Here is a 12,776-nt window from a genome sequence, read left to right on the forward strand (position 1 = left end):
AAATAAATCATTACTATTGTGCGAAAAAATCATAGTTAATATTTTAGTTTAACTATAAAATAATTCAGTAAAATGTTTTAAGATTATTTTTGCTTGTCATTATCTGTACATATTTGATATTCTAAATTTTTAGAAATTTAAATAGTCTCTTTTAGAATACACAAAAATCTGAGCTCAGACATATCGTGTGATACAAAACAAATCAAGTTTGGTAATTTGACTCTATATTTCTTTTGAAAGTCAGGAGCAAATGATAAACTACATTTGTCAAAGTTTATTTCAAATTTACTTAAATACGTTATTAATAACAAGCTTTAATTAAACATTGTAAAAAGTTGTCAAATGTGCGAAAGGGATATGCCCAAATGCGAAGGGCTATATAAAATGACTTTTGGATAATTTTAAGTAAAGAAAAAAAGGTATTTTTACACCTTCCTAATGTTCTCGCAAGAATGTGAAAGCATAGTACAAGAGGTAAGGAACATAAAATGTCTTAACTTTGAAATACCCTTTCTGAATAACGCCGCTCTTATTTCTCATACTAAAAGTATTTTTTTTATAAAGAACACATTTCTGGAATGGAGGACTGTTGAATATCGATTCCAAAAGAATGTCGCAAAAGTCAAAACTTCAAAGCAAAAGACAATTTATAGGACCAAGAATCTCAAAGGTTCCAAACAGAATATTACGAATAAAACATGAACGCCAGCTTAAGGCAGCAGAAACTAATATATATTCGTAGTTTCTATATTCGGCTTTGAAGTATACATGACGAAAAGAAGTGAAAAGGGATTTTGCAGAAACTTTTTAAGCTAGAACTTCTCTTTTCCGAATACATTTTGCTGTATAATAAACTATACGCAATGACTTATTGACTTATATGGTTAATATTGACAAACTCACCAGGTGTCTCGTTAACTTGTACTCTTCTCACGTGAATCAGTGAAGATCGTAATGAAGTAATGACACTTTAAAATACTTTCTATTTTTTCTTTTTTTAACCCCTTCTAGTTTCTAGTTTAGAATAACTCATATTATTGAAGATTAAGCGTTACATTAATCATTATATTATAGCGTTGCATGCTTTTTCCAAAGTGGAATAAACTTTTGATGAAAAATTCATCAATAAATACTGAATTAAGTATTTCACAATATGATGGGTCTTCAAGTGACTTTATGTAATGTTGTTGTTTATTATTAAGTACAAAGTTAAGCAGAGGTCTACATGTGCTGTGCCCACTACGGGTATCGCAACTTGATTTCTATTAATATAAATTCGTAGACATACCGCTGTGCTAGTAGGGAGTGATTTATGTAGTAATATTCATAACTGAATTATAAGCCCACAAACATATCGCTGTGCCACTGAGAACGGTAATGGTAAATAACAAGTCATAACGTGTTTTAATTTGCTTTTAACATATTCGTATTGAAGAAAACATTACCAATTTAATAAGATGAAAAGTGATAATTTAACGTGACGTCGCTGTACTTTTTATTAAATATTTTACATTCGAAAGAAACAAAACAAAAATAAGAGTATACTAAAAACGATTGTAGATTATTTATAGCTAATGTTTGATGATGATTTTGAATTTATTTGTTTCTCAATAAATACTTAATTAGCTATTCAAATTTTTATTCACTATTAGTAATAGCTTTTTTGAAAGGTTTTACTCATGCCTAAATTTCGATTATCTCGATTATTTATTCTTGTATTAAAATAGAATTACAATATGACGAATTAGTATGCATTCAAGATAGAGCTTACAAATGACGTATAAATTCTGAAAATATCTCATTAAACTAAAATTACCAGGGTAATTACTTTTTTAAACTTTATGGAAGCTATTAACGATAAACCTTGGTTATTTTCGGATCATATTTAAAGTTTTTATACATATTAATAAATCTCGACCAATTGTTCAGGATTATGGTTCAGTTCAGAACCTAAATTACCAGTCATTTTTTTCTGTATATTTTTAAATTTGTTTAAATGTACTTGGTATGTTCATGTCCTTGGTTTTTAGATAATTTGCAAGTATTTAAAATACCAGATAGAGCAAAATTCGTTACAGCACGGATATTTATAAACCTTAAAGTTTACCAGTGAATGTGTTTTAGAAGATTTTTTAATGAAGCTTAAACGAACTGTATAAAATCATTATGCATTTAGGGGAGATAATATTTTTACAGACAGATTGTTAAATAAATGACATAGATTTTCGAAGACGATTTTAGGTGCTTCTCAGGGAAGCAGATAAACCTGACTTGCACAGTTTTGGATTACCAATATGTTACTAAGCTAAGTGTTAGAGGCATCTGTTGAAATTGAAGGAGGTCTGTCTTTAAGGAGTTTAAGTATTACAATACTCCATCTTAGTCATTGGAAAATAACTGTAGTGAGCAGATGTAGCCACTTTTATAAGTTCAGAGAGCCCCCTTTGGTTATGAAACATCATATACAGGTAAAATGTGCTAGATGAGAAAAAAAACGATTCAGTTTAGCGTGAGTTTGAGAAAGGAATATAAATGATAGGAGCTCAAAGAAATAAAAAGAGATACCTTGTGATGTGAAAAAAGAAACGAATAAACCAATAGAGGCGAAGGAAGAAAGTAATATGTTGCCAGTAAGAAGCAATTTATAAATATGTGTTGTTGTTTAGGAGTAACAAACAGCAATTTGTGTTTATGTTGGTAAGGTAGTTTTCTTATAGAGTTAAGTACAATCTAAATAATGTTGATGGATATAAGAAGGAAAAGTGCGAGAAAAGCATGATCGCAACGAAATGAGCTTCGAAATTACATATACCACAAAGTAATCCAAAGGAAATAAAAAAACTATCGTTAGTAAACAAACACAACCTCCAACCAAAAACAAGTCATTGTATATCTCCATGTACCATTAAAATAATAAAGTAAAAATAATGAAATTGTGCATAAATAGCATCGGTTGAAGTTGATGATGTGAAAAAGCGGTCGGCTTTTGGTGGGTTTTTAAATGATTTGGATATTACAACACTCCAAGCCATCAGAAAACTATTGTAGTAGACGACCACCTTTCTTACTCAGTTTGTGTGAGTATTATGAGATAATGTATGATTATTAAACGTTATAACCTGACATATGAGGAACAGGTGTAAGGTAAAAAAAATGGACTTATTTGTCGTGAGTTGAGAAAAAAATACAGGATTTCATCGAATGAAAAAAAAAATGAACACTAGAAGATGTAAGAAAGGACGAACAAACACGATATAAGAAGGTACAAAGTAATATCCTTCTACTAAAAATATAACCTAATTTCAAATCTATGTGTTATCAATTATTGTAATAAACATCAATCTGTTATGCTTGCTTTAATATGAGTCACTTTCTGATAGGTACTACCTAAATTTAAGTTAATGCACGTAAAAGAGACATCGCAAGAACAGCGCGATCATAGCACAGAAAGCAAAGAAGTTTCAACACACGCTTTGAACTTAACTGATATTTTCATAAGAAAGCTGGTCAAATAAGCTGCAACACTGTTATTCCAATAATATAAGTTTCAAAATACCCGTTGTAACTTGTACAGAGGTTTATGCATCTGGTGTGCTTAAACGCGGTATAACTCTAAAAAACGGGTTTCAATACCCGTGGTAGGCGCAACACAGACAACCCATTGTGTACCTTTGTATTAACATCAAACAAACAATCAAAGAGTCAGGTGACTTATATAATTTTTATTAGGAAATATTATTATTTTCAGAGTCATCTTCCTGCTTTTATCTTTATATACGTATAAGCATAAATTTAGCATCTGTGTTATTTTAAGAAACGTTTGAGTATGGTTCAAATTATAGCGTTAAATATTTTAGGTTTCTTTGAACGTTTCGTTTTATAGACTTCCTGGGACAGCGATAAATCTTCGGATTTACATCGTTAAAATCATGGGTTCGATTCCTCTTAGTGGATACAGCAGATATCCTGGTGTGGCTTTGCTATAAGAAAAACAAACACACAAACACACCTTAAGTAGTCTCATAAAATTGCTGTCAGTTTTCATAAGATTATCTCATGTTGAATTAACCGAAATCTGTTCTATTGTGCACATGATGTTATGCATTAGTTATTTTTATACATAAGACTACTAATTTATAAATATAAAATAGACACTCTACAGCATTATGTTACCTCACACATTGATACTGAAACATCATTATTATTTAAAAAAATTGACATGCAATTACAATTCTCTAAAAGCTCTGTGACTAATAAGTAGCTTTGGAATAAAGTAGTACAAAAATGTTTTACTCCTTTATTGATTTTATTAAATTAAATAATAAACAATTCGATTTATAGTCTCCATCTGGTACAGCGGTACGTATACAGATTTACCACGCTAAACTCATGGGTTCAATTCCCTTTGATGGACTCAGCAAATAGCCCGATGTGACTTTGCTACAAAAAAAAAAACACATTATATTTATAAATGCTTACAGATTCAAGAACGTTGTTAATTAGTCTGATAATGTTTTCACTTTACTCTAATTCCTATTACTAGAGATGATTTAAATAACAAACAATTAGATCTCTAAGTGCTTACAAGTACATTCGTCCCTTATTCAAGAATGTTGAGGACCCGCCATGGCTAGGTGGGTTAAGGCGTGCGACTCGTAATCTGAGGGTCGCGGGTTCGAATCCCCGTTGCATTAAACATGCTCGCCTTTTCAGCCGTTTGAGCGTTATAATGTAACGGTCAATCCACTATTCGTTGGTAAAAGAGTAGCCAAAGAGTTGGCGGTGGGTGGTGATGACTAGCTGCCTTCCCTCTAGTCTTACACTGCTAACTTAGGGACAGCTAGCGCAGATAGCCCTACAGTAGCTTTGCGCGAAGTACAAAGAAACAAGAATGTTGGTAATTGATCTGATAATGTTTTCATTTTACTGTGATTCCTATATTTAGACAGGATTTATTCGCAAATCAAAGCATTTTCAGAAAGGTGGAAAAGAAGTAAGAGAAACCTAAAACAGACAAACTATATCAGGCGTACTACTAGCTTTATATTAAAGCAAACCAGAAGTTTATTCTCGTAAATAAATCATATAATGTTTCATGTGCCATATAGTAGATATTTACGATCGCTGTTGACTTGATAAAATATACAGAAAATAGTACAAATAACAATAACACGCATTCACAAGAACGATGACGATTTTTAGAACATTTTGAATTACCGTTGAATTAGAATTTAACTTTATATCAGCCTTTTAATAGAATTTTTTTTGAATTTTTACATCATATATTCGTTGTTGGAAATACATCTTATTTTAAAATTATTTCCGTGCATAGTCTTATCACATTCGTGGTCTAGACATTTGTATGTGTTTGAAGATTTACCAGCATTAGACTTCAGATACTCTCTTATATGCTTTTCTGAACGATGTATGGTGATCTTCCTTAATCTTTTCCACATCGAGAACAAAGATTTCCTACATAATAGTGAATTGCCTGTAAGTGCAGGGCACAGATAGTCTTAAACTTACTTTGCTGTGTTTTCTGAATTTTTGTTCATATGTTTACTTTAAAATTGATTATACAGTCTTGCCCATAGCAAAATCTTACTTTATAGGTGTGTTCATTTTTTGTTGTCTTCGTATGTCTTAGCAAGAAGAATTTGCCCCAAAAGCCCTACATTGGAGTAAGGCATTGTGGTTGCATCGACGTTAAAGAAATTTTATAAAGTAAGCTAAAATATTCCTTTACAAAAATTCAACTGAAGCTGTGACAACAGATTGAAATATTTCTCTTAAAGAAAGTTATTATGTTTATATGCAATATTCCAGATGAACTGATGATTAAACGTGGTCATAACATTCTTCTTTTAAAAAGATATAAGAAGTAAGTTTTCAGAAGTTTTATATACAATCAATGATATTTCAGTAATTTTTTCATAACAATGCAATATGTTCCTTATAATCAGCGTTAATTTTACAATAAATATAACAAAAATCTGTGAAATATACATTTCTTTTACTTTAGATGACTAACATTTTTAAACAATATACATATATTGAAAATTCCAAACATATATTTGCCATTTAATTTAAGAATTTTTTATGCCACAAAAAATATGTTTACTATATTTTTAAACTGTATATTTTCCTTACGTTTAGATTTTAGAATTATTTATAATTTTTTGAAACATAACAACAACTCTTTTTAAAATATTTTTTATATTTTCGCCTTTTCTTTCTACAAAAATACTATCGTCTGGCGCAGATTGCTGAAATTTCATTGTACTTTAATATATGGCGCTTTATAACCTTTTTGTAAGCTGTGTCGATTATTAATAATTAGAAAGAGTCACACACGAAATATATTTGGACACTATGTTAATTATAATGATAAGTTAATTAATACGTAGCTTTTAAATTAATTTACTTTTAATTAACAATTTTTCTAATTAACCATTAGATCGTGAATCTTGACATGATACGTTTTCAAGTTTTTCCTTACATATTTAACATTACTCCCTACTTAAATAATTATCATAGAATTAAATTTATAACTTTGGTACATTAGCAAGTTAAAGCTTGATGCATGCAAATTTCATGACCCAAACCTGCTGAACTAAATCAAGTAATTTTTAATAATAGTTTGAAGTATAAAAAAATCTCATATGCTTAAAAGTGTATCCTACTAACCCTTGAAAGTAGTATTATAAATATAAAGAAAATAAAGTTTCATTTGATAACATATTTCTAAATGTATGTTGACTTTTAATTAAAAAATATTTGATAAATGATAAAAATATTATTTTCATACGTTATTAACTTTTAAAATAAAATTAAAGTATTTAATTATTCTAGTAATCGTCTAATTTGAGTATGAACTCGATTAAAAATCACATAAAGTTAATTATGTTATTTCAAATAAAATATCTTAACGTACTCGAGAGTAACATTTTCTGGATAACATAATATGCTTTCGTTTAGAGCTAATCACGAATTCTACGAGTCTTTGGTCTGTTGTTCGTATAAACGAATTAAATGATTAGAAAGAAAGGAGAGCAAATGGAAAAATAGTCTCCGAACATTGCTATTTCCAAAAGCATCAACTGCAACCTAATTTACACATACAAGTCATTTTCAACTGATTTCTTATTAATAAGAAAAATATTAACCTTATTACAAATTTCACTAGACCAAAACAATAAGAATAATTTCTTTCAATGCTTTAATTATATCATAGATTATTTTAACGATTCAAAATTACCCCATATTTTAATCATATGTCAATTATATCATTATAAAAACATTTTGTCTTTGTTCTTAATTAGTCAAAGTCAGTAACTATCAGATTTTACTTTATAAAGACTGAGATAACTTCAAAGTAAATTGTTTTCGAAAGAATAAATAAAACGAAAAAAGTGTTTGTTAACATCATTTTTCATCAAAGTTTATACTTTTTCCCTTCTAATTACCTGTATTTTTGAACGCCAGCAATAACAAAGCATGAGGCACAAGAGTGCCCGATTCAATTTTACTACTAATCAGAATCTCTACCACCTTACTCTCAAATTGAAATAAATTAATCTATCGGATCTTGGGCGTGTTCAAATGTATCAATGGAAAATGTTTGACCTCCTGATTCCAAAACTGTAGTTGGAGCTAAATTCGGTTAAGAGATGATGGAGCTAGGTGCTAAAAGTTTGTACTTAAAAAAAAGAAAGAAAGAAGGGAAAACAGAGACGTTCTATGAACTGCTATCCCTCTGCTAATAAAGTTGTAATGTTGGCATAATAAGATCCTAGTACTTTTCCTTAAGTTCGTTTATTTTTGTACTTGGTGAAACAAAATCGGAAGAAAAAGCGTTTGATTTAACTCCGAAACTCTCTTAAATATATACTTAATTTTCTTTTCTCCTTACAAATTTATTCTGACAAACGAGTTTATTTGCCGTTTCTAACTTAACAATATTTTATTCTTGCTTCTTGATCTTGACAATTTTTAAAAAAAATTTAATTTAGATATTCGAGAAAGTCCTGTACTAAGAAGAGACGCATTTTCTATTTCCTTGTCTGCAATCCTGGTTAATAACGTATAATTCAATTTATGAAAAGTATTTTAGCTTTAAAATACTTTAAACATTACACAAAGTTATTGCTTCGTTGTATACGTTTCGCGATAATCAATGTCCTTGATCTCTACTATTTTGTTATGTTGAGAGGCAAGTGACCAGAAAAGTTTCTGAAATGGGAAATTGTAAATAATCAGCTTCATTACCTGAATTTATGTTATTCTAATGATACCAAATTACTTAAAGAAACATGACTGGTTATGAAATTCAAAATAAACGTGCACATAATTCATTACACTTATCTGTTGGAATTAAAACTAGTTACAAAGGCATCCGTAACTCTTAAAATATGTGGAGGATCTTCAGTCGGTGTCGATACAATTATGCATGAGATGGGAAATCTGCATTTTACGAGATTACATTAATTTACGAAACGAAATAAAATAATGAAAAATAGAATAAATATTTAATTTATTATCTGTTGGCATTTCACTGCCAAAGACAACAACTTTTGTTCAATGAAAAATGTGCCATTTTATCTTTGGTAACAAAAAAAAATGTAACAGCTATTATGAAAGGGTAAAACCGTCATATTAGACCATATCAATTAAAATTATTTTCACCTGTCGCATAAGTATACGCAAACAAAAAGTAAAACAAGAAGAATTTTTTGCATCACGTGGAACCCAAATTTTCCACATTTCTAACTTAAAATTTTTCAATCACGAACACAAATAAACATGAAGTGTTTATCCACGTCGTTTTAAAATAGTCAGAAATAGCCTCTTACGTTACAAATTTACTGCAGGATGTATTCTTAATCACACTGGTTCTTTTCAAAGAAGTGAAGAATGGATTACAACTTAATGATAGATGTTGATTAATATGCTTACCATCACAGACTCATCACTCATTTATGTTACGTATTATAATTTAACTCAGATCAGTCTCTGATTTACGTTAGTAAGTTACATATTATGATTTCAAATAGCCGGAAATTTTACTTTCAGCTTAGAAGTTAACTAGCTCTCAATATGTGCTAAATTTATGAAATTTGCTTACAAGATTGAAACACAATTTTCTCTCTTAACACAAGCATATTTTAATATACAAAAACAATACAACTTATAATAACGGTTATTACAAATAAGCGGCCCGGCATGGCCAGGTGGGTTAAGGAGTTCGACTCGTAATCTTAGGGTTGCAGGTTCGAATTCACGTCGCTCCAAACATGCTCGCTCTTTCAGCCGTGGAGGCGTTATTATGTGACGGTCAATCCCACTATTTGTTGGTAAAAGAGTAGCCCAAACGTTGACGGTGAGTGATTATGACTAGCTGTCTTCCCTTTAGTCTTTCGCTGCTAAATTAGAGACGGTTAGTGCAGATAGCCCTCGTGTAGCTTTGAGCGAAATTCAAAAACAAAACAAAAAACAAATATTACACATAGTTTTTACAAGTAATAATTTATGTACAAGGGTCTTACAAACTCTTGGTCCTGAACTGACTCTCTTATCGATGTTCACGGAAAGCGTATTAATTCTATGTTGATACGCCTGTACACTTCTCTTGTCGGCTAAGTAGCTTCAAGCGCACGTAAGTTTTCAACGACGACAATATCTGATGCTCTCGAAGAACTGCTAACGTCCGGAGTAAATTCACTGGAGTTAAACGGTTTTTTAATTTTCGAAATCTATAAATGTTCCTGATCAAAATCTGTAGTTTTCTAATTACTAAATGTCAAATACGCTTATCGCTTCCAAAGCTTTTAGTGTACTGACTATAGCGACAAAACGATATTCCCTTAACGTCTTTTGGTGTCTTATGTGGCTTCCTCTTATATAATTATTAGGCAAGATTCTTGAATATTCAACAATATTTGAAGATATGCTAGAGTTTTGTAAAACATATAATGTTGATCCTTACTCTCAAGAATCTTTTACAAATACAAAGAACAGGTGAGACTTGCGCATTAAACATCCAGCAATATACGTGTATAAAAATGTTCAGACAAATTAAAGAAACTAACCCAACTCCACTTTTAACCCTTATGAAGATGGATGTGTCTGAGTAGCACATTAAGCATATAATGCTTTACGAGTTTAAAAAAAACAAAAAACATTAGTGCAGCAGAAACTACACGAAACATTCAAGGTGTTTATGGTGCAGAGCCTCTCAACGAAAGAAAATTTCGAAGGTGGTTTTCAGATCAGGTGACTAGAGCTTAAGTGATGCGCCACGTTCAGGTCGTCCTGTTGAGTTTAATGATGACTTGCTGCTGGCTGCACTTGATGAAGATTGTGTTCACTGTCATCTGCAATAGTTTGGAAAGGTGCCAAAACTTGGAAAATGGGTCCTCCATGATTCTACAGAAGCCAACTTAGAGCAAAAGTAGACATTTGCAGTTCTCTGAACTCTCGTAAACGTAACTCACCTTTTTTGGACAGGTTAGTGATTGGAAATGAAAATTATCTATTTTATAAAAAACGTCAAGCGCCGCAGATAATGACTCAGTGCAGGTAAACTGGCTAAAGCACAGCCCAAAATTGACCTTCACCATAGGAAAGTCTTGTTAAGCGTTTATAGGGATATTGTTAGTGTGATCCACTTTGAGTTGCTGCCATTCAATGTAACGATTACATCCGACTTCTATTGTCAAGAGTTAGAGCTGAAAGTTGCACTGAAAGAAAAGACGCCTGCTTTGATCAATCGTAAAAGTGGTGTGTTACACCAAGATAATGCACAGCCCTATACGGCAAGGATCATATCTACAAAGATTGAAGAGCTAGACTGAGAAACTTCTACATCCTCCTTATTCTCCAGATCTTGCCCCATCTGATTATCATCTGTTCCAAAGTTTGCAGAACTATCTTGATGGGAAAGAGCTTGGAACACATGAAGATGTCAAAAATATCCTCTCTACATTACTTTCCTCCAAACACCAATAACTGTATTGAAATGGCTTTCAGGAGCTTGTGAATCGTTGGCAGGAAGTAATTAATAATAATGGAACATACATTATTGATTAAATGCCATTAAACGCATTTGAAATCCTTTCTCTTTTTTCTTAACCTAAAATCGGATACTACTTAAGGGATGACCTGATACATAAGAAGATACTACATCTAGGATGAAATACAGAGTACCTTAACAATGCAGGAAATAGGTAAACGGTATATAACACTTGACTTGATAATAACTTTAGACATTTTCTATAATCTGCTATGTTCTAAAAAAAATCATGAGACATATTTAAATTTTATAGAGTTGGCATGATGTTTATTAAGCATAATCCTGATTATGCCGGATTGCAAGTGTCTTACCTCATTACATTAGGAATGACAATACTTTGCCTATCATCTAAAGCGAACCAACGTTACTCATAAACTATGCTATTGACTCAAATGAGGAAGCATCAGTAGTTAAAAGTGGATTTATATCTCTGCACTAAAATAAGACAACAAAATTAAGTATAATTCTCATTTAATATGAAGCTACGTTCAACTTATTCTTTCGATTAATCTCAGCTTGGCTATTGATCTTAATAATTTTAGTGAAGATTCACGTAGGGTGCAATACGAAATATTTATCGAAATGTAACAATTTTTCGGTTTTTTTAGCAGCAAAGTTTATGTTGAAAACTGTTATTGAAAGTTTGAAAACGAAATATATACAGTAAAATCTGTCTAAGACGGAATCGCACAGAACCGAGTAAAATTTCGGCTTAGACATAGTGAACATGCATTTTTTTAATTATATATAATTTTTGAACGGAACGTTATACTTGCTTGACTCAAGGGAAGTAAGACGTTTGCGAATAAAGTTATTATACTGTTTATGCTACATTTATTAGAATAAAAACGAAAATAGACACTGAAAATATGCATAAGTACACAAAATCTTAATGAAATTTTTTGAGAAAAGTGTCCAGTTTCAACTGTTTCCTTTCTTAATGAGCTTTCTCATGCGGTTAAAAGAGAAAGCCAATTCTACGGCCTTTTCATGAAGTTCATTTCCCCCTTCATTTTTGCATACAATTTGATAGCGTTAATATAACTTCATACTTGTGATGAAGTAAAAATTTCTATTTTCTCACTACTTTTTAAAATTAGGAAAGATAGGAAATTATTTTTTCGTGATAATTATTTAAATTTCGTGAAAATTATTTTGCGCTTAAAAGACAAATATATTTCTAGAAATCACGAATCTAATTTAACTGCGAAAATAATGATAGCAGAAAAAATAACAGAATATATTTAACCAATACTTATTGTAACGAAATTTCCAAGAATTTATTAATATTTAAAGAAATTATTAATCAGATAAGAAATTAATATTTAATCAAAAACATTTTTTCTGCCTTACTCAGGTTCTAATCCAACTTGTTGATAGATGAAGTTGGTGAAAGATAGTTATCCGTCCATGTTACGCATGTTACGCTATATAGGAGGCCTTTTATAAGAGAAATCTAAAGATAATGCCAGAAAATTTTGATGCAGCATTCGTGACAGAAAGAAATTTGTTACTGATCTCAGTATGAGATAAACGACCATGTACCAAACGACAGAAAAGTGTCCAGATCTACAAGTATCAAGAAACTTTAATGAAAATAGAATATTTGGCTGTGTAGCAGTTTAAAAAACACATTTACTTCAATCTCCAAATATTGTCAAGAGACGGAACGTTGCTAATAAATGCAAGACCTGGGCTGTTGACT

Source organism: Tachypleus tridentatus, chromosome 13 (genome assembly GCF_004210375.1).
Source record: "Tachypleus tridentatus isolate NWPU-2018 chromosome 13, ASM421037v1, whole genome shotgun sequence".
NCBI lineage: Eukaryota > Metazoa > Arthropoda > Merostomata > Xiphosura > Limulidae > Tachypleus > Tachypleus tridentatus.